Raw genomic sequence first — 22,602 nt, forward strand, 5'->3', positions numbered from 1 at the left:
TTTATCACTGCTGAATGTGAATTGTTAGCCCTCCTTCAGTGCCTGCCCCTGCTCTGTTGATTATCTAGAACAGAAGAAGGATACGGAAGACCCCAGAGAGGGGGCACAGGGCTAAGGCATTTAGCATACCTTTTCCCTGCCCCCAGGAAGTGACCACTCATCATACTGCCTGTTATGTGCCAGGCCCCATGAATGTTATGGCTAAACCTTCAAGTTTGTTCAGAAAACTGAGCCTCAGGGCAAGGAGAAAACCAGATACAGGGACCAGAGCGCATAATAAAGTTATTGTTTAAAAACCTTTCATTCATTATGATTATGTTAAGAAAGTCTCACTCTGGCATTAATATATGTGCTTATTTTATCTTTTTTCTTTACTTTGTGCTGTCATATTTTGGTTTTACTATATCTTCAATGCCTATATAATGCTTGCTTTTCTCCATTGCATACCCACCCCCACCCCTCTTCCTCTTAATAGAGAGTAAATCTCAGACTTTGGCAGGCAAGAAAATCAAACTAGGATTTAATAACATTGTTTTGCATCTGTTGGATCCATTTTCATAGTTACTTCCCATTTATGGCAAGTGATACTGATTTTCCATTTACAGTGGAGACATGAACTTTTCTTTTAAAATACACTTACATTTAAAAAAAAAGCCGAGTCAAGTTCAAAAAGAAAATAAGTACCTAATCACCAAGGTGATCCGTGGCTGTGCCAAGGTATGATCTTGCATAACACGTCAAAACATCTCTGTGCCTCAGTTTCCTCAGGTATAAGAACAGTGCCTGCCTCACAAGGTTGCTGTGGGGCTTAAATGTGCCAACCTCTGTCAAGGGTATAAAGCAGTAGCTGGACCTAGTAAGTGCTACATGAGTTCTAGACATTCTTGGTACAAAATTCATGAGGTTTAGAAAAACTTTCCCCTTAGTTTTTGTGTGCCACCTAAGGAAGGGCAGGCTGAGAAAGCAAGACAACCCAGGGCAGCTAACTTTTAAACATAAGTTTGTTGGTAAAACCTGTACTTATCTTCATACAGTTCTGTAAAACTATAAAAATTGCTGAGTTTGGGGAAATTTTTACTGTGATTTATGGTCATTAACAGACTTTTAAATGTTCAAATGGTCTTAGTTTTCTTTATAAATTTTTAAATATTCAAATTGTGTTCATTTTCTTTACAAATAATGTAGTTTTTGAAGGTTTTTTTTTCAGTACTGGAGATTGAACCCAAGGAATTTACACTGAGCTACATCTCTAGTCTTTTTTTATTCATTGAGACCGGGTCTTACTAAGTGGCCCAGGCGGGACTCAAATTTGTGATCCTCCTGTCTCAGCCTCTGGAGCTGCTGGGAAAAATGACCCTTGAGCATATTTCCCCTGACAGCCTTTCTGACAGACGCCTGCAGGAAATGGAGAAGAGTAGTCACATTGTGGAGACGGTTTCAGTAATCATTTACCAAGTAAAATGCTTGATGTTTTAAAGTCTGGGACTATCACACATCATGCATTTTACTCACATAGGCATTAGTGTGATGGAACAAAACTTTGATGGCATCTTCTGAAATACTCAACGCCTAGAATACAAAGTGGGATCAGTGTGTCCAAGTAGAGCTGTGAAAGAGCTTGTGGGGTACGCTGCAGGGTCGCCACAGAGTTGCAACAGGAATGACCTTTCAAGAACTCACTGTTTAGCGTCAGAGGGAAAAGCCTAGTACAAGGGGCACTGGACATCAGAGACTGAAATGCAACTTCCTTGGACTGTCAGAACATCAGTTGAAGGCTGGGGATGTAACTCAGTTGTGGTACACACACACACACACACACACACACACACACAGAGAGAGAGAGAGAGAGAGAGAGAGAGAGAGAGGGAGAATGAATAAATTTAAGACTGTAGAATAGAAAGTAAAGGACTATATACTTAATATTTAACAAGGTATAAAAATTCCAGAAGGGAACAACAAAAACATCTACAAAGACAGGTTAGTATTTTTTTTATGACAGAGAATTACTGGAAGTAGTAGACTTAGGATGGCATAATCTTCTAACAGCATCTGCATCTTTAGGGAAGCCTGAACAAGCCTTCCAGCTAACCCTGTAATGGAACCATCAGTTTAGGGTAAAACAATTGCCATATTATTCGTACCATCTGTTAAAAATTATTCTGCCATACAGTGACTACAAACACAAGTCAGTGTAGAATGATGATCAGCTGCTTTTTTCTTCTTCCCTTTGCATCCTGATGAAGAGAAATACAATAGGCTGCTAAGCCAATGGAGGACAATTTTACCCAGCCCATTCCACATTCTTTAGGGGGACCATGATTTTTGGGAGCCCAGGACTTGACTCACAGAGAAACCAAAGAATAAAGACATTGCAATTCTTCTTTTAGCAACTCAAGTTGTGAGATATGATGAAAAAGAGAATTCCATCTGAAAGAAAAAGGTTAATTTGATTGTGGACCATGATATGTACCCTAGAAAACTCACACGATAGGACCAGGAAGGCACAGCTGGAAGGTGAGCAGCAAAAGAGGGGTGCCTTGCTTGGGAGAGGTGATGGTAGAGAAGCCAGGTCTGGGCACTTTCTGGTGCAGCCAAGGCTCTAACTCCTCAAGGCTCTGTAGCCTGTGCATTGGATGAAGTTAGCTCTGTTTCTTCCCACCTCTAGGGTCTCAGTAAATGAAGGAAACAGCTCAGAATGCCACCCTAGTCCCACAACATCAAGGGAGCTTCTTCACTGTATGTCACCAGAGCCCAGGATACCACCTGTGACAGAGCTGTCTAATATTTGCAGAAACCAGTGAGGCTGATGATAGAGTTTGTTTGCAAGGTGACAGGTGGGGTAAGTTTTCCATCTTTGCAGAACCGGGCAAGAAAGAACCAGAGGCTGACACTCCTTATAGAACACTTTGGTCAAGCCTAAGAGGTTTGAAAGTCTAGGGCTCAGGGTGCAGCTCAGTGGTAAAGCATGTACTTAGTATGCATGAGACCCTGGGTTCAGCTCCCAGCCCAAAACAATAACAAAAGTCCAAAAGGAAGGAAATGGGATAGCAACTGGAGCCAATAAGGGATTGGAACTTGTGAAGAATTGAACTTAAGCTGATCAAGAAAAAGAAACAAGGTCAAGATGTCCACAAATTGTCCAGTCCATGAGTATATTAGGTTGGCTTAAAATTATGTTAATTCAGATTTAATAAGAATTTATGAAGTCCCTAGACTAAGAGACACTTGTGATTTTGTAGGAAATGGAACAAAGTTCCCACAACCATGCAGTAGATAGTAACTTTTCCCAAGGAGAATATTAATAATAGCTATTTAATGATTTAATAATGGCAACCAATAATTGCTTAACCCATCCAGGCATTGTCATTGTTATCTTACACAGACCTCTGGATAAGGAGGACAGTTCTATGTTTATCCCAACCCTCACACTTCCAAGAGCTGTCCTTCTTCCGACCGTCACCTTAGGGTATGCAAACCTTAGAGGAGGTAAGATCAGAACATGGTGTGTGGCGTCTCAACTTGGTGACTAACAGGTAGCCAAGTCACCTCACTGGTTCTCTTTGGTTAGTGAAAGATTGAATGCAATGTCTAATGCAATAATATGAGGGTTTTTTGGTGTGCTTATACAGGTAAAAAGTAAAGAATATGGTTTTAAAAGGAGCAGCAAATGTCTTTATCTGAAACCTTTACTGGCATGTTCTCAAGGAACGTTAATAATGAACTGTTCTATGAATTTAGGTAATCCCTTTATACAAAGTAATGTCATGCATCTATAAAATAGGATCATAATAGTGCAGTGTGGTATGATTAGAAGGTTTGACTGTGTTCATGAAGTGCTTAGAACAGTTGGTGACACACAAGACATGCTCTGTGAGGATGTCATTTTGCTATCATTCTGCTTCGGCAAGTCTGTACCAGCTGTCCTTTGCCCCTTCCACTGGCCTTAGATGGCTGTTCTTATCTTCTAAAGCCTCATCTTCCACCCTTCAGTTACACTGCTGCAGATGTGTCTTGCATGTAGTCACCTCCATAATCCCCCACAGCTCGGAAGACCCGGCCCTGCAGGACAGGAGGACAGATAGACCAGAGAGATGACACACAGAGTAACTCCTCACTGGTGTGTGTTCACACCCATGTTAGGGTGGATTCCTGAGCTGGTTCATGGGCTGGACTAGCCTTGTCCAAGTGCCCAGACACAGTTCTGCCCAACCACTTACTCCAGGCCTCCCCACGCCTCAGAATCTGGCTCCAGAAAGAAACAAGGGTAACTGCCTCTCGTGGCAAGGCTAAGGCCACCGCCAGAGTGCTCATTCCTCCCCTGAATGGAACTTTTCCTAGAATGGCAGAGAAAGGGAACATCCTCTCCTCAGGGCAATATCCCCTGTGCCCTCTCCAGATTTGCCAGAAAAAAATGAAAAACAGGTAAATAGGAGAAAAGGCATGCAAATCCATTAACATGCAAAAGGGGAAAACTGCAGCCCAGCAGGGTTGGGGGTCCCAGGAGTATTATTATCTACTTAATTAACATGATTTAGAAACCTGTGTACCCCCTTTTCTATAAAGAATGAGGAAAATGGGGGACTGCAACAATTTGGAGAGCTTGTAAGTGATTAGCAGAAGGAATGGTCCAAGAGACATTCTGTTTGGAATGTGAATGAGCTCAAGGGACAGACACTGTTTTGTGAGAACAGTCCATCCTCTGCCTTTTCTGAGATAGAAAATGGGGGTTCAGGTAGGGAAGGAAGGGAAGTGTGTTCCCTTCAAAGTCAGTCTTAATGAAGATATGGGAAATTCTAGAGGGCCTTTACCCTGCCTTAGGGTAAGAGGAGAAAGAATGCTTCTCAGGCCTTTTCTTTTGCTTTAGATAAAATTGCTTGGTATGCTACAAAATGCCACATTTGGCAGGATCATTCTCTGGGCCCCCACAGTGTGCAGCACTCACAGGGATGTGGGACAGCTGTGAATCCTAACAGTCCAGGAGGGTCTGATTTAGGGGTGGTTGGGAAGCACAGTCATCACGCCAGGTGGGCATGCCCAGCCACGCTGCACTAGACTCAGTTTGTAGCCACTCATTCCTCCTTACTAAGTCCCCACACATCTGAGGGTTCAGGCTTACCCATGATTACCTTGACTAGGGGCCTGGGGTGCTGGGAGGCCCAGGTGGTGGCGTAGGATTCAACACTCCCTGCTCCATGGAGGACTATTTTAGTTATCTTACAGTTTAGGAGGAATGTGAAGGTCCCTCTGGGAATTAACTCTATTTATAGCATTGTTTCTATGGGAAAGAGTGTTCCACATGACAATCATTTTAAAGCGGATTGCTAGAGGATTACCGGTAATTGTTTCTTCACACATGGGGATTATATTGAAGTTTTAAAAAAAATATCAAGTATAAACAAGAAGAACAAGGAAAACGCAGGTGTTGCTTCCTAAATTTTTAAGGAACATTTTTAAAGGTTTTCTTTTAAAGAAACAAAGTTTATTTTAAAAGGTGATATTTATTGAGCATTTTCTGCCTTCTAGTGACTGAGTTACAGGCTGAGTGTGTGTAATCTTGTTTATTCCCCACAGCACCCTCCTAAAGTGACATAATCCATAATCTGATTCCATTTCTGATGTTTTGCCCCTGCCAGCTTTCAGCCCCTCCCCCTCCTGCCTGGAGTGTGGGCCAGGTGAGGAAAGAGCTGAGCTTTCTCCTTCAGCCCTGACAGGAAGTTTGAACCCCAGCTGAAAGTGGAGGACTTCATCCCACCCACTCCACCACCAGGAAACCCAGAAGCCAGAAAACTCGTTCTCCACGTCCTTCAACCACTCTTGGACCAGCTTGGAAAACCACCTGACTCCGCACCCCAGTCCTCACCATGTGAATTATAAACCCGTTCACATCCTTAAGATTTCTAGTGCATCCTGAGGCTCAACATCCAAACCAGGTTTTGAATGTGGGGTTCATCTCATCTCCATGGTATCAACAACAGGTAGGTACAGTATTCTTTTTTGGAGATGAGAAAACAGAGAGCTGCTGAGAGCAAACATGAGCTCAGAGAGAGAATTACAGAGCTAGAAAACAGTAGCATCTTAATCTCTATTCTTTCTCGAGCTCAAGTTCATGAGTTTCACCGTTTAAAAATTAGTGAACAGGCCGGGGATTTAGCTCAGTGACACCGCGCCTGCCTTGCAAGTGCAAGGTCCTGAGTTTGATCCTTGGTACCAAAAAAGCAAAAATAATGAACTTAAAGCTGCATTGAGAGCTTATACCTTTTGCTAGTACTTAACATGTATTGTTCCAAATCCTTTCCATGTAATAACTCATGTTATCCTTTTCAAAGCCCTGTGAGCTAAATACCTTCGTTTCCTATTCTTAAAGATGAGGAAACTGAGAAACAGCAAAATCAGATAATTTTCCAGGGTCACACTGTGAATAAATGTCAGAACTGGGATTTGAACATATCTGGCTCTGAACCCATGCTCTTAGCCACGGGGCTGTAATTCCACTTACATGGTGTACAAGTAAGCTGGTAATTAACCCAGCTCATAAGAGTTGTTGTCTTGCCTCCACTTAATTGGACAGCTGCTGTTTAAGGAAAAACCCTGTATTAATAACACCTTTGGAGATCTTCTATTATTCATACATATTTTACTCAAAACTTACGGAGAAAGGCAGTGCTTTGTCGCCTTTGACATCTCTTCCCCCACCACCGATAACTAGGAGATGGCTATTTAGAAAATGAGACCCAACAGGTGCTATTTGAATAACTGAGAATCAGAGGGTGTTGCTAAGTTATAATAAATCCCTTTAATTTCACCTTTGACCTAGATACTGCCCTACCCGTCATTACAAGTGGGCCAAGCCTCCCCAGCAATTGCCATGGAAACCCTCTAGAATTCTTGTCCCTATCCTGTCTGACTAGAGGTACAAGGAAAATAATAATCTGTAATTTCTCATAGGAAAGTACCTTGAATTTACAAGGCCTGAATTTTTTTGGTAACCATCTGCTTTCCCTCCCAGCGTTCCTTTATTTATTTCCCTGAAGCTAATGAATACAATTCTGTAAAATTTTTGATGGCTGTTAAGCATACACAGTTCCTGGCTCTGGAAACAGTTATGTAGAAAGTTAGTATTAAACAACTTCAAAAAAAAAAAAAACTGAATCAAATAAACAACTGTGAGTTACAGCACTGTAGTTGAACAAATGTTAAAAGTAATCTCTTATTTCGGTCTGTACCAGAGGCACAGCCTGCTGCTTTTAAACCTGACCCTGACCTTGTCTTCCTCAAAAGCCTTTGGCGAATATACTAAAAATTTTCCCATGAACAAAGTTAGCTTAATCATGGCTTCCAAGGGCCGGGGATTTAGCTCAGTGGTTCCGCCTCCTGCCTCGAAAGCATAAAGACCTGAGTTCGATCCCTGGTACCAGGCAAAAAAAAAAAAAAAAAAAAAAAAAGGCTTCCATGCAGCACTGTCAGAAGATAAAAGAGCCCATGAAAGGATTTGGAAGAATAAAACTTTATGGAATGTAATGTCAGGTGTGGTCATCTCTGAGGAAACAGATCAAAGTTGGAGGGTGAAGCGTCTGAGCTGGAGGCTTCGTGCAGTTCAGGGTTTTTCAGTTGTGCCTTGGAGCCCAGGCTTCCTCTGATTTCCCTCTGAAGCTGCCAGTGGTAAGAAGTGAGTGTAGTGAACCTCTAGACTCACAGACCCAACTTCCACAGCTCTCTGCATTTATTTAATTCTCCTCTGAAGAGCCTCATAAAACAGATTTTAACAGAGGACTCCACGATTTAAAAGCAGTTTGAGAAGCCCTTGTTATAATCCAGCCCCCTGTCTGTGATAGAGGAGGATGCAGAAGACCTCAGGCTATGATTTGCTAACCCCTGAGGGACACTCAGGTATAACTGGGACTGGAAAACCCCTCATTCCCCAGGCCACTACTCTGTCGGTGGTCTTTGGGGGCCAGCAGAATAGCGTGTGTGTCTGCACTTGCCCACTCAGAGCCTCCTCCACTGAACTTCCTTCCCCTATTCCCTTCCTGATTCTCTGATCTTATTTTCATCTGGCCAACTGGATTTGCTGCCTTGCAAAACTTTTTCCAACAACAACCTGTTCATTTCCCAAGTAGGTAACCAGATAAATATTTATTTCCTAGAAATCCCTAATGCTCTATGTCTTGAAAGCAATGAAATGTGCTGAAGCATATCAAGTTTCTGGGTCTCAATATCCCCAAATTATGGTCCTACAAGTGACCCACTTCAAAGAAAACATGATTCTTATTTTCATGGCGGAAAAATGATGGACAGAAGTTAAATAATTAAAAGTATTCATTAGTCATAACTTTTCATCAAGGTCTTTTAAGGAAGCAAAAAAACCATAAAAATAGTTGTAATGGTAACAGTGATAATGAAAAAGAAGAGTCAGGTTGTTTCTTAAATGGAAAGCCGGAGTTTCACAGCATTGAAACCAGAAGGGACCTTGGAGACCATTTCCCACTTAGGAGAATTCACAGTTCCCAAAGTGACCCTGTCATCTTCCTCAACACTGCTGGCATTTCTTGAGCATTTACTATGGACCAAAACTCCTTTTAAACATTGTCATTTAATCTCCATAATCATTCTTATTGTTCTCTCCTTTTTACTGATATGGAAACTGAGGTCCAGAAAGGTTAAATCAGGGCCACAGCCTTGCATAACTAGAGAGCATATCAGTGACTTTGTTTACATTGTAAATGGGAACCTTCTGGAGCATAAAGCAGCAGGCTTGGGTGAAGTGACTCCCAGTTTCACAGAACTGGTGAGTGGCAGCATTAGGAATCACATCTAGGACTGTCTTCATCCAAAGCCCATGTTGTAATCCCTAATCATGAATTCACTCCAGAAACCCACAAGTGTGCTCAGACTCTGTGAGCCATGTTCTGATAATGATGAATCAAGAAAAGAGTTTAGGCTGGGCACTGTGGCTCCCACCTGTAATCCTAGCTACTCAGGATGTTGAGGCACAAGGATCGAAAATTCAAGGCCACCCTAGACAATCTAGAGTCCTTGTCTCAAAATGAGAATTAATAAAGTGTTGGGGATGTAGCTCAGTGGCACTCTACCACTCCATCCCCAGTAACACACACACCGACACACACACTCACTATGGAATTAAGCAGATGGTTAAGTATTGCACATGATTCAAACTAAAGACAGTGCCTGAGGAGACTCTGTATACAGGCCTTCCTCCCTCCCTCCCTCCCTGCTTTATTTTCCAAATACTGTGTGAATTTCATGGTACAACCTTAACTTTTATTTCTAAATAATTTCAGAGAAAAGTTGCAACAAGACAAAAGAACACTCAAATGCCTGTTATCTTGATTCACCAATTGTTAATATTTTGTTGCACTTGTGCGCCCCCTCTCTCTCCCTCTCTCCCTGTCGCCCCCTCTCTCCCTCTCTTGCTCCCTTTCTCTCCCCCTCCCTCTCCCTCTGTCTCTTCCTCTCCTCCCTCCCCATGTTAGCATTCAGGAATCACTGTGTACACACACACACACACACACACACACACACACACACACACACACAGTTTTTAGTGATCTTTCAAGTGTGGTTCCCGGGAACCAGCTCTAACTTGTTATTTGTTAACAATGCACATTCCTGGTCCTCCAGACACACAGCATCAGAAAGTCCAGAGGGGCAGGCAGCGATCTGCATTTGAACTGTCGTCTGGGCAATTCTGATGCTCATGCATGTTTGAGAACCACTGTCTTATGGAAGACCACTGAAGGAAAATTGTTCCGAGCACAAGATATTTTTCTCATAAAAGGAAAGAAACTGGGATGTATAGCTTAGTTCTGCTAGTGTTGCCTATGACATAAAAGAACCATTATTGGATTTTGCTACATCCCTGCACTGGTTCATATGAAGGAATACTATAGGCTAAAGTAAATTGTAGGACTCAGTTTCTAATTGAAAATTCAAACGTGATTTTCCACATTATTGCCTGGAATGAATTAATTTCTCTGAACTTAATCCCTCTGAAACTGTTCAAACCTCACTGCTCATACTAATGCCAAAATTCTTACAGAAATACAAATATAATCATTATAGAGAAGCTGGATGATTATATAAATTACTATGTTCACCAAAGTAGCTTATGATAATTTTCAGAGGATGAAAAGTTGTTCTGAATCTATCCTTTCTAGAAAGCAGTCTAACAAGGTTGTCAAACACTAAAGTAACTGATGAAATCATCAACCACATAAAATTTCATTAGTATCCACAATTACAAAATTATCTCTCCCCCTTTAAATAAATGATTCAGGGTTTTACAACCTGCAAAATGAAGGCTCCCATTGCGTGTGTTTGTGCATGTGTGTGTTTGTGTGTGTGTGTGTGTGTGTAGTAGAGTTTGAGTCTCACAATAGGTTGACATGGTTACCAACAATTACTTGTCTCTGTAGCCTGAGTCAGTACCAGCCATCATAAAACAGTCTGATTATGGTTGTGTATAGAGAGCAGGGATAAACTTCTAAAGAAGGAATGCTGGAAAATATTTCCTGGCTAGTAAAGTGTACATCTCCATAAAGTCATCCTTTTAGGGAGGTTTCTTCTCAGTTAACATGACAAGTGAAATGACCATGAACAGATTTTCCAAGTCTAGATAATGTTCTGCCTATTTCGGACACAAAATTAATTTTCTTTAAAACAGAAAATTCACATTTTTCGCATTTTATTTTTACAAAATTAATTGCTGGCCACAAGCCTTTAATGCCATTTCTGGACTTTTTTTTAAAGTTACAATTACAAAAGTATGGTTTAGCTGAAAACAAATCAAAAACTTCACATACACAAAGCCAGGATTAGGTAGTTGCGGTGTTGTTGAGACAGGGTCTTGCTTTGTAGTCCAGGCTGGTCTTGAATTCACTGGCTGGCCTCAAACCCACAGTAATCGTCCTGCCTCAGCCTCCCCAGTGCAGAGATTACAGGCATGTGCCAATATGCCTTGCTCTAAGTACTTATTTTTTAGTGTATGTTTTTAATACAGTGTGGAATAGTAATGTTGGGGAATTGTTACATGCAAGTAACATAACTTGATCATTTTTGATCCCGTTACTCCCTTTTCCCTTTCTTCCCTCTTCCTCCTGATCTCTTTCCCCGTCTCCAAGAGTCTACCTTCTAGTTTTATCTTATTCATTTATTTATATATTAAGTTTGTCATAGAAGAGAAACATGCAGTCTTTTTGTGTCTCTGCTTCTTTCACTTAGCATGATGATCTTGATTTCGATCTACTTCCCTGCAGATAAAATGATTTCATTCTTCTTTATGGCTAAATAATATCCCACTGTGAACCATGTTTATGTGAACCATGTTTGCTTTATCTATTCATTCGTTGATGGCCATCCAGCTTTTTCCAGAGCTTAGCAATTGTGAATTGTGCCACCATACACATGGGTATGCATGTGTCACTTAGTGTGGTGTCTTTAACTCTTGGAGAATATACCCAAAAGAGGTATAACTGGGTTAAATGGTATTTCTGTTTTCAGTTTTCTGAGGAATCTCCATACTGATTTCATAGTGGTTGTATTAGTTTAGATCCCCACCATCAATGTAGAAGGATCCCCTCTCCCTGACCCTTGCATTTGTGCCAGCATTCACTGTTTTCAGTGTTCTTGATGATAGCCATTCTGACTGGCTTCAGATGGTATCTCAAAGTTGTTTCCATTTGCATCTTTCTAGTGGAATTTTTTCATATACTTATTGGCCATTTGTACTTCTTTTGAGACGTATCTATTCAGTTCATTTGCCCACTTTTTATTGAGTCACTTATTTGGGGGGAGTTAATATTTGAGTTCTTTATATATACTTGATATTAGTTCTCTATCAGAGGAGTAGCAAGCAAAATTTTTCTCCCATTCTGAAGGTTTTTTAAACTGATTATTGAAGTGTTAAGATATTCTTTTTATTTATCTTTTTTATTAGTACATGTTTGCAGTACATAATAATTACATTCATTGTGGGGAGTTGGTGCAGGTATATAACACATCTTAATTCTTTTTATTTCCCATTTTGCTCCCCCATCCCCAAAGTATAAATAAGTTAAAGAGCAAAATAAAAGATAGGTAATAGAAAAGAGGGAGATAGATCTTTTGCAAATGGGAAGGTGATCTTTTATAGGTTGTATCTTCACTATGTTGATTGTTTCCTGTGTTGTGTTTATATAAATTCTTTAATTTGGTGTATTTCTACTTGTTGATTCTTGATAATATTTCTTGTGCTATTGGAGTTCTATTCAGGAAGCCTATGGCTTCTTCCAGCAGTTTCAAAGTTTCTGTTTTTATATCTAGGTCTTTGATCCATTTTTATTTGATTTTAGTGCAAGGTGGACAATAAGGGTCTAGTTTCAATTTTCTGTAAGTGAATATCCAATTTTCCCAGTACATGTGGTTGTTTCTGTTCTGTTGGTCTATGTGTCTGGGTTTTTTGGCGGGGGGGGTACTGGGGATCAAACTCGGGACCTTGCACTTGTGAGGCAGGTGGTGGAACTATGTGTCTGTTTTTATGCCAGTACCACGTTATTTTTGTTATTGTTACTATAGCTTTGTAGTGCAACTGGAAATTTGTTATTATGATGGCTCCAGCTTTGCTCCTTTTACTTAGGATTGCTTTAAATATTCTGGGTCTTTCCTGATTTCATATGAATTTTAGATTTTTTTTTCTAGTTCTGTGAAGGATGTTGTTGGTATTTTCATAGGGATTGCATTAAATTTAAACCTTTTGGTGATATTGCCATTTTTACAATATTAGTTCTTTCAATTCCAAAACAAGAGATGTCTTTCCAATTTCAAATATCCTCTTCAATTTCTTTATTCAGAGTTCTGCAATTTTCATTTTAGAAGCCTTCCATCTCCAGTGTTAGGTTGATTTCTAGGTATTTAATTTTGAATGGAATTGTTTCCCTGATTTCTTTTTCAGTGGGTTCATTAGTGGTGTTCAGAAATGCTACTGATTTTTGTGTGTTGATTTTGTATCCTGACAAGTCAATTTTTAGAAAAGAAGAAGAAGAAAAAGCAATTATGGGGATAGTGATTTGACATTTTTTGAAATGAATACTACCTATAATTTAGAATTTTTGTATGGAGAGGAAGGAATGAAGTTTAACATTCATTTCCCAAGACTTAAACTATAGTATTTTGATGGTATGTATGTTTATTCTAAAAATCAAAAAGCTCCATCTCACAACATCTCAGACAACAAAGATGAGAAAACAAATGAGCCAAGGGCTTGTCCTCATACATTCTGGAATTTTTACTCCCCCTACAAGCAAATCAATCTTTTGAAAGTTGACTTTATTAAAAATCTTTGAAATTTTTACACCATGTTCCTTTCTTCTACTAGTCCTACCTTCCCATCAGTTATATTTATAAGTAACTTTCTTCTCATACTATTCTCTGCCCCATTTGGGTCTCTCCCCTTAGGATTTAGTTTTATGTTGGCCAACTCCCTTGTCCTCTCCTAGCTGTAAACCCATAATCTAGCATGTGAACAATATCCCACATCATCTCACATTTCTGGTAAATCATTAATGAGAATTTAACAAAATGCCTTTGTAACAGCATAATGTCCAGGGCCCCAAACTTGGTGTCCAGAAACCTGAATTAGAGTTTGCGTTTGGCTCAGTTTGTGACCCTGGGCTTATGGTCCTCATCTGTACAATGAGGTGGTGAGTATAGATGACTGGGAAAATGCCCTGACCACTCGACTTCTCTGATACCTTTTCCCATTATTCCAAAGGTACAAGTCTAAACTTAAGAAAAATCAAATGAATAGGAGTTGAAAGAGAAACCAACTGTTTTAAAGCGCGATGTGCCAGAAATGGTGCCGAATGCATTTCTATGGATCATCTTATGTAATCTTTACAACTATGCCAGATGTTGATTTTTCTATTTCATGAATAGAAAATTTCAGAAGAGGTAAATTTCTCAATATTAAAAGTGCAAAATCTGTCATTGAACTACTTGGGGTTTAGATAAAAGAATTTTGATTCTTTTTTAAATTTGTTAGCAGATAAGGATTTCCACAAGTTGCCATGTGCTATGGCCTGGTTATGGTGTATGCCTCAAAGGTTCCTGTGCTTGAAGTTTGGTCTCCATGGTAACAGTACTGCGAGGTGGATCTTTAAGAAGTGGGGCCTACTGGGAGGTGATTACATTATGGAGGAACACCTTAGGGGAGATTAATGCCGGTCACCAGGAATGGTTTGGTCAACTGGAGTGGATTATTTCCCATGAGATTAAAAAAGAGGGAACCTTGTTTCTCCCCATTCTCCTGAGTCTTATGTATTGCTATCCATTATTCTGTGATGCAGCCAGGGGCCGTTGCCAGACACATTGCAATGCTATTTAGTGTTTCCAGCAACCAGCATCTCTTTTCTTTGTATGATACCCAGCATCAAGTATCTTGTTATGGCAACAAAAACAGACTAAGGTACATGTGAATTTGCCTGTGAATATATATGTCTGCACACATCTAGTACTTAAGGTCACTTTAGGAAGTAAGATCAAGCATTTTTAGTGGTAAAATTAGTACAGAAGAGACAAGTAAATTGCTTACGGACTAATTTTCTGGTAGTCCAATTGGAAAGGAAAACTTTTCATAAGATTATACTGAGATGCCAAAGATGTCAATTTGGTATTACAGAAACTAAACAACTATAAACAGTCTTCTCAGGAAAATGGAAAAATGTTTACTCCGAATGAAACTTTTTAAAAAAATCAAGTTGTTATTTAATGAGTTATAAGTGTTTGGTGCTGGGATTCCCCTTGAGGGATGGGCTGGGTGGTATCTCCTGGCTGGGGACCTGTTGGCTCCAACAGCCATGCAGATGCTCTGAGGTTGTTTAAAAATGACCAAAGTCTAATGGGGTGGTGACAATCATCAAGATATGTTATGTGTGTGTACAAATCTGCCAAAATAAAATCCATGAATAATAACTGAAAAGAGAAGGCCAAAATCTTTTTTGTAAGACTACCAAAGTTTTGCAGATTCCACATCTGCCAGCAGAAGGTGCCGCCAAGAAGAGACCATGTTGGAGATCCCTGGTGGAGGAAGCCTCAGATAAGTTTAGCTGCCTCTCAGATAAACAGTCCCATGCTACTGAGTCACCCTGTCCGTGTTTGATGCCCATAGACAAGAAATAGCCTGTGTAAAATGCCGTAATGAGTCACAAGCATTCAATATCTGACTACTGAGTTATTACTGCTTTTAGAAATTTAAAGAATAATAGTGACTAATGCCAACAGCTTTAAGGCTCTGTAGCCAAGCAGGGAGACAACAGCTTTAGGGCTCTGAAGCCAACCAGGGGTTTGGGGGGGGGGGCATTTTGGACTTTTTTTCAACTGTTTTCATTAGGATAGATTCTATGTCAGTTCTACTGCCAGCAATCTAGAAGCTATCTGAATAAAGTCACTAAAAAGTATTAAGTAAACATATTTCCAAAATCAGTGCTAATCTTAGTTTGTTCAAGTCCTTGCTTGTGGGATAAGCAGCAAGAAGAAACCTTGAGTTTTGAAAAGTTTCATGCTTTTACAGACACAATTAGACAAAATGTCTGGTTCCCTGTAAGAAAAAGCCATCCCATAAACAAAGATGGTGAAACAGCTTTTTTCATTTTTGTCCTTATGTCTGTCATTCATTCATTTATTCTGTGACTTACTGATCATATAACATGAACAATACCAGATACTAGAAAGTATAGAATGATAAAGACAAGTTTTTGTTCTCAGGAAGTACAAAGCTGGTTCTGAAAAACATGAGTCTGAGAAAGTGAGGGACTGACCCAAAGAAGAGGGAACAGAGAGAGACTGTGGAGTACCAAAGAGGTGGGATGCTGGGATGGTGCAAGCAGAGACCAGGAAGAGGAGCAGGAAGCAGAGACTCTTCTGCTGAGGCTGAGGTCATGTCTGATGTCTGTGGGTTTTCCATTTCACATGAACCAGAAAGAATCTACAGGGAAATAAACAGGCAAACCAAACCACAGCCCATCCTGAGGGTCAATGTTGCATCTAAGCTGAAGAGGGCAACCCAGAGAGATGCTACCAGCGGAAGTCAAACTCCTCCACTAATGTTAGGAATAAGCTTCCAGAAACACAAAGAAGGAATTAAAATACCTTTAACTAACCTTCCCCCCGCCACCTTCCGTCCTTAACTTCCTTCCTTCCTTCCTTCCTCTCTTTGGTTCTGGGAGGGGAACCCAAGGCTTCCTGCATGCGCTGCACAAGTGTTCTACCACCGAGCGATATCTGTATCTTACATTGATTTTTAATGATGACTTGGGGCAGGAATATCAGCTTTTAATCCTTTCATAACACCCACAGAGTATCAGCTATAGATCTTTATGTCACCGCCAGCTTTGGCAAAAGCTAGTTACATGATCTCAAACAAGCCACTTCACCTCCATGGAACTCAGTTTCCTCACATCTAAAAAGTGGAAGTTGGGTTACCATTTCTTTCTGTCTTAAATTCAATTTCAAGGCACTGAGAGGACCTTTCCTATTACAGAGTCCTTCTAAGTTCTGTGTAGTCCACCAAAAAGGACTCGGGATGTACTACATTTTAAGAAGCAACTCATTTTAAGTCTTAAACTGATAACAGATTTTATTTTGATTAAGTGACATTAATAGCTAGATGCTAATACTCAGTGCAATGTGGCCTTGTTTGGATGTAACCAAGCTGGGACTTTTATAGCCTGAGTTAAAACTGTGGTTGAGCTAGACCCTCAGCTGCCACTTAGCCAAGTTTCTTGTCCTTCTGCTCTTTCCTTATATGTCCTTCCTCCCTAGCTCAATTCTCTCTGTTTGCCCTATTCAGCCACACTCATTTAAAACCATATCCTTTGGAGTCGTGAGTAGGCTGGGTTCTTGCCTTGCGAAAGTCAAGGTCTAATTCTCATTTTGGTCGGAGAGTAGATAGAATTGTTGGGGGGGGCAGTAGGGAGAAGAGGGGGAAAGGTTGTAGGGAAAGAAATGTATATATAGAGTTTTCAAGTCTAAATCTAAAATTGGTACCAGCCAGGTCTAGAGAAATAGGTCAGGTTCATAGGAACTGCAAGATCCACAAGGAACACCTCTGGAATCTTATTCTTAAAGCTGAGCTTCATCCAAAGGCTACTGGGGGCCTTCAAATTCGTTCATTTCTCAGAGTGGCCTCTACTTGTGCGGATTTAGAGAGCAGCATCAGGACAGCCTGAAGACCAGGCTCATCCATCCTCGCTGCTCAGTAGATGCATCAGGGAAGCTTCTGAAAGATACTCATTCCCCAGCCCTACTTCCAGAGATTCTGAACTAATTGGTCTGGGGAAGATGAGTATATTTTAAAATGCATTCCCCAGATGATTCATATGCACAATGAAGCCTGAGAATCCCTCCTCAGAACCTCAGTACTATGGATTTACTTTCCAACTACCCATTGAAAAGAAAGGATGGTCACATCAGAGATTACACACTAGAGGCCTGTGGGTAGAATTTAGACTACAACTATATATATATTTGGTGGTGGTGGTATTGTTTGTTTGTTTTGTTTTTTGGCCAGTAAAATTATAAACATTCCCCCAAATCAGGGACAGTGACTTCACCCACATGTAGAAAATAGAAAAGTGGGGGATGAACTCACAGATTTCTGGCTTCCCTATACATGTTGATATTTTAAATACGTAGATATTTTCTTCTTAGAAAGTGAGTAATACTTTGATCCCAAACTTTCAACACAAAGAAAGGGTCTAATTCACTACTAAATCATTGCTATGGACTAAATGTGTGTGTCCCCTAAATTCAGATCTTGAAACTCTGGTCACCAGTGTGATGAAGGCAGTAGATGGAGCCATTGAGAAATGACTGGGTCTTGAGGGCAGAGCCCTCATGGATAGGACCAGTGCCCTTATAAAAAGCAACTCCAGAGAGCTGTGTTCCCCCTCCACCATATGAGGAAACAGCTAAAAGGCACTGTCTATAGACCAGAAAGGAGGCCTTTACCAGATGCCAAATCTGCTGGCACCTGGATCTTGAATATCTCATCCTCTAGAGCTGTAAGCAATGTGTTTCTATTGTTTATAAACCTCCCAGTTTATGATATTTCTGTACAGCCTCAATATACTAAGGCACCCATTATTTCTAGAACCAATGTTTATTCTGAAATTCTTAGGACCAAGATACCTTCACACATATTTTAATCCCCAACCCCACCTCCATACCATTGTTCACAAATGCAGAACAATATATATCATAAGGCTCAATAAATGGGTAATGGGTTGTGTTCATTTGCAACTACATTCTTTTTACACTTACAGATTGAGCTATAAGATCTGAAAACTCCCTTGGCAATGGCATTTTACTACTGGTGGTTAAGGCTCAAAGTAATAATAGTCTGGATTAACTGTACACTTTCAAACCATAAAAGCTGGTCCATGTTTGTGGTCAGGGCTTCTATTTCTGCCCTCTTTGTAGGGTGTGACAAGGGTCAAATCAATCTTTCTCTTAATCCTTTAAATCAATCTGCACCTGTCCACAGTGGAAAGAACACATGAAGCATACAGACCTTTCAGATTCAAATATGGTGGACAGGAAATGTTCTGGGTTCCCTTCCGGGACAGCATGCACTATAGCACCTCATTCTTCCAGAGCTCATTTATCCTGTACAATCAACTACTGGAAAAATGGTTGAGAGTAGAATATGTTGTTTGTTTCTTCCTTGTTTGTTTCTAAGGCCATAAAACACAAGAGTTTGGTAACAAAGTCAGTATACAGTGCACCATTGACTTACGAACTCAATTTGTTCGAGAGGGCTGGTTGCAACTCAAGTTGGTCAATTGAAGGCTCAGGCTCCTCTACACAGCCTTCAAAGTCTCTCTCCTATATACAGGCAGATCTCAGTGTCCTTAGAGCGACATCGGCCCAGGATTTCTCAATTAATCGCACACAGGAAAGGATGTTGTAATGTTCCTTCCAGAATGCTTAGAAGATTAAATCTGTATCTGAGCCCATCTGGAAGTACAAAGAACCAGTATTCAGGTCATAACTCAAGACCTTGTTTGTAAGTTAAAACTAAAACTCTGGTCATGATCCAAGCTGTTCATATGTCAGGCTGGTTGTAACTGGAGGGTCCACTGTACCAGGATCTTATTTTGGAGTATGATTTCTATAACAATGTCTACCCTGTTATGGTTTATATCTAAGTATCCCCCCACGTGATCATAGCCAGAACAGTTGGATTATAGGAGTGTTAGAGCTGACCTGCTATCTGGAGTTGGGGACTTCAGAAAAGGCAGGTCGCTGTGGGCGTGAGCTAGAAGGTTATAGTGCCCATCCCACCTCCTCCCTGGACTCTGCTTCCTGGCAGGAATGAGGTGAGCAGCTTTTCCTCTGCTATGTCCCCCACCACGGCATCCTGTCTTGGAGCCTGCTGACTGGACTGAAATGTGAGCCAAAATAAACCCCTCCTGCTTTAAATTGTGGGTGTCAGGTATTTTGTCCCAGTGGTGAAGAAAGTCATTAAGACATAGGCCATCCTCTAGAACAGACAAAGCTGGAGCAATTCAATCATACCCAGGTTCGCATATTTCTACTAAAGTACCACCCATATTGGTGGTCCTTTAGCTGGGACTTAAGAAAAGTATCACTATTTGAACATAACCAATTCACTACAGGAAAATGTGTAGTTTCTACTAAATAAGTTACATATTTCAGCTAAAATAAATGTCATGAATAGAGATCATTTGGTTTTAATCTCCACTCTTTGCAGTGGGATAGTGGATCAGGATGTATCTGTCTGTTCTTGAAGACCAGGACAAAGCCACCATCTTATTTTGAGCTTGAGGGTTTTTCTTGGTATGTCCATGCTCTCTTCATCATCATACAAGAGATGAACTGCCATAAAAAATACTTTGTAGGTTCTTTACTACTGCTGTAGATGACCTGTTCCTCACAGGGGATTTACATTCATCTCTTCTTCCTGCCCCATTTTGTACTCATTTTCACTTTCTCAGGTCGCCCTATGTATGGATTCCCGGGGCCCCATTTTCTATTGGTTGTTGACTTACTACTCGGCACCACCATGGAGTGCAGGATGCCTCCATCCTGTCCATTTGTATGCTAGCTTCATGACTCATTGCTGATCTCTCTCTCTCTCTCTCTCTCTCTCTCTCTCTCTCTCTCTGGCTATATTCATCATGTACTGGCTATCCCATTTCTTTAAAAGGTCTGACTTTGGCAACAGATTTGGTCCTGCCATCTCAGCCATGAGAGTCTTTAGCCCCAGTTTAGGTGTGACTGATAATTTTATGTGTCAACTTGTCATACTAAAAGATGTCCAGAAAGCTAATAAAATATTATTTCTGGGTTTGTCTTTGAAGGTGGTCTGGACGGGATTAGCACTTGGATCAGGAGATTGAAGAGATCCACCCAATATGGGCAGCAGCTTCCAACCTGCTGTGGACCCAAATAAAACCAAAGATGTGGTAAGGGTGAGTTTGTTCTTTCTCTGGAGCTAAACATACCTCTTCTCCTGCCTTCAGACATCATAACTGGTTCTGGGGCTCTGTACTTCCAGACTTACACCAACACCCACCCCTCCACCCCAGCCAGGTTCTCATAGCTTGGACTTGAAATAAATTACACCACTGGCTTTTCTGAGTCTCCAGCTCCTGCACAGCAAATCATGGAACTTCTTGGCCTCCATACTTGTGTGAACCAAATGTCATGTTAAATCTCATCTATTATCTATCTATCCATCTATCTATCATCTAGCATTTGTATACCTATCATCTGTCTATCATTTGCCCATCTACTTACTTCTCCAATTGGTTCTCTTTCTCTGGGGAACCTTACTTAATATACCCACTGTCCTGAACAAAGAAAAAGTTGCTTTCTTGTTGAGCAAGTTTCTTTACCGAAATTTAGTCTATAAACACTGGGTACTTAAGATGTAAATACGTGACATATGAAATGAAAAATGATGCCCTATGAAGAAAAGCTGAGGGCTTTCACTCATTCACTTATTCACTTACCACATGTCTAAAGAGAACCTTAAGGAAAACTAGGATACCCTTCCATATCACCACAGACCCCCGGTGTTCTGTGTGTACATCTGCCAGCTTCTGTGCACTTCGTTACTTTGCCCTTCTTACGAGCTCTGACCACCGCTTCCAAAGCTACTGTGTCCATTAACTGAAGTATGTGAAAGTCTCCCTCCTCAGTGGCCTCACCTGCCTCTGACAGGCCGGTGTTGTGGGAGGGGACATTCAGTATACCAGTTACCTTGCCTGGAGAAGAAACCACCTCTGAGATGGGATTTATGCTCATGGATCCCATGAGACCAGTCTGAGACTGGGGCTTTCCCTGTCCCTACAGCCTTGCTTGGCTTCTCTCTCCTCTCCTCCTGGCCTCCCCTCCCCCAGCACCACCTCCCGGAGCCCACAGTACTTCCTGTGCGAACTCCTGTGTGAGGCCTAGAGTCTGCTTCTGAGAAGACATGACCAGGATCAACACCTGCTATATGCCGGGCACTGTGATGATGTTCTCGTGTAAGAGATCACAATGGGCAAACGAACTGATTGAATAAATCAGGTTTTATAAATAAATAACGTTAAATGCTATTAGATTTCTTGGTTCTCTATGAAATGTATAATGAATCTGTTAGGGGTCCACTTCAGAACAACTTCTTTTCGGAGGAAGGGTTTTTGTTTTTTGTTTTTGTAGTGGTAGAAATTGAACTATTCCTTTAGAACAGGTGGACCACATCAGTTTTGTAGTGGAAAAAAGTAGAAGAAACTTACTCAGGTTTCTGAAGTTTCTCAGTACTTTATTGCTCATAATTATGAGGTCAGAGCCATTTTTATTTTTATTTTTTGGTACTGGGAATCGAACTTAGGACCTTGTGCTTGCAAGGCAGGTGGCAGAACAGAGCCAATTTTTAAAAGGAAATGTCTGAGTTTCTGAGAAAATGGTTAACATTGGTCACTGTGCCCCATTTAAGAAGGCAATGAAGAATATAATGCATTTTTAAAAGAAATGGTCGTCTTCATAGTTAAATAGTGGGAGTTAACATTTCCTGAGCACCAGGAGCTAGGTGCTGTGGCCAACCACTTCACACGCTCTCTTTTAGTCCTCACCTTAATACTACAAGGTAGGAACTATGACTATCTTCATTTTGAAAGGTTTGGAGAAGTTGAGTCAAGTTCCTGTCTGATTCATTGTTAACAAGTGAAAGAAACAACACTGGAACAAGGTATGGCTGATCACAGCCCAACCTATGATATTTTTGGTGTGTGTGTGTGTATGTGTGTGTGTGTTTGTGTGTGTGTGTGTAGTACTAGGATGACGCCCAAGTTCTTATGTGTGCTAGGCAAGCCCTTTCCTGCTGAGCTATACCCCCAACCCATACTATATATCATCTAACTGCATAACCTAACATTTCAGTGGTATTCTAGAACACCTAATCTCCAGTATATCAGACCCAAGCCCAAGGTGCCATGAAACTAAAGAAAGAGAAGCAGACAGATTTAGGATTGCACAGGGTGCAGTTTATGAAGGACTTATTGAGAGAACCAAGACCAAGTAAAGCCCCAAAATTGGACCAGA

The 22,602-nt window shown here is 40.8% G+C and overlaps 1 pseudogene across 1 annotated transcript in view; it reads left to right on the top strand.

The window, feature by feature from the left end:
• LOC101725336 (protein SGT1 homolog pseudogene) overlaps positions 1-22,602 on the top strand; it is a 103,337-nt pseudogene that overhangs the window by 2,700 nt on the left and 78,035 nt on the right. Inside the window, exons 2-3 of the transcript XR_015439928.1 lie at positions 5,634-5,975; positions 20,376-20,486. The product of XR_015439928.1 is annotated as a protein SGT1 homolog pseudogene (transcript). The remainder of the gene's footprint in view (positions 1-5,633; positions 5,976-20,375; positions 20,487-22,602) is intronic.

Source organism: Heterocephalus glaber, unplaced genomic scaffold, assembly GCF_053883595.1.
Source record: "Heterocephalus glaber isolate CG9 unplaced genomic scaffold, H.glaber_assembly_v1.0 deba00001481, whole genome shotgun sequence".
Taxonomy (NCBI): Eukaryota; Metazoa; Chordata; class Mammalia; order Rodentia; family Bathyergidae; genus Heterocephalus; species Heterocephalus glaber.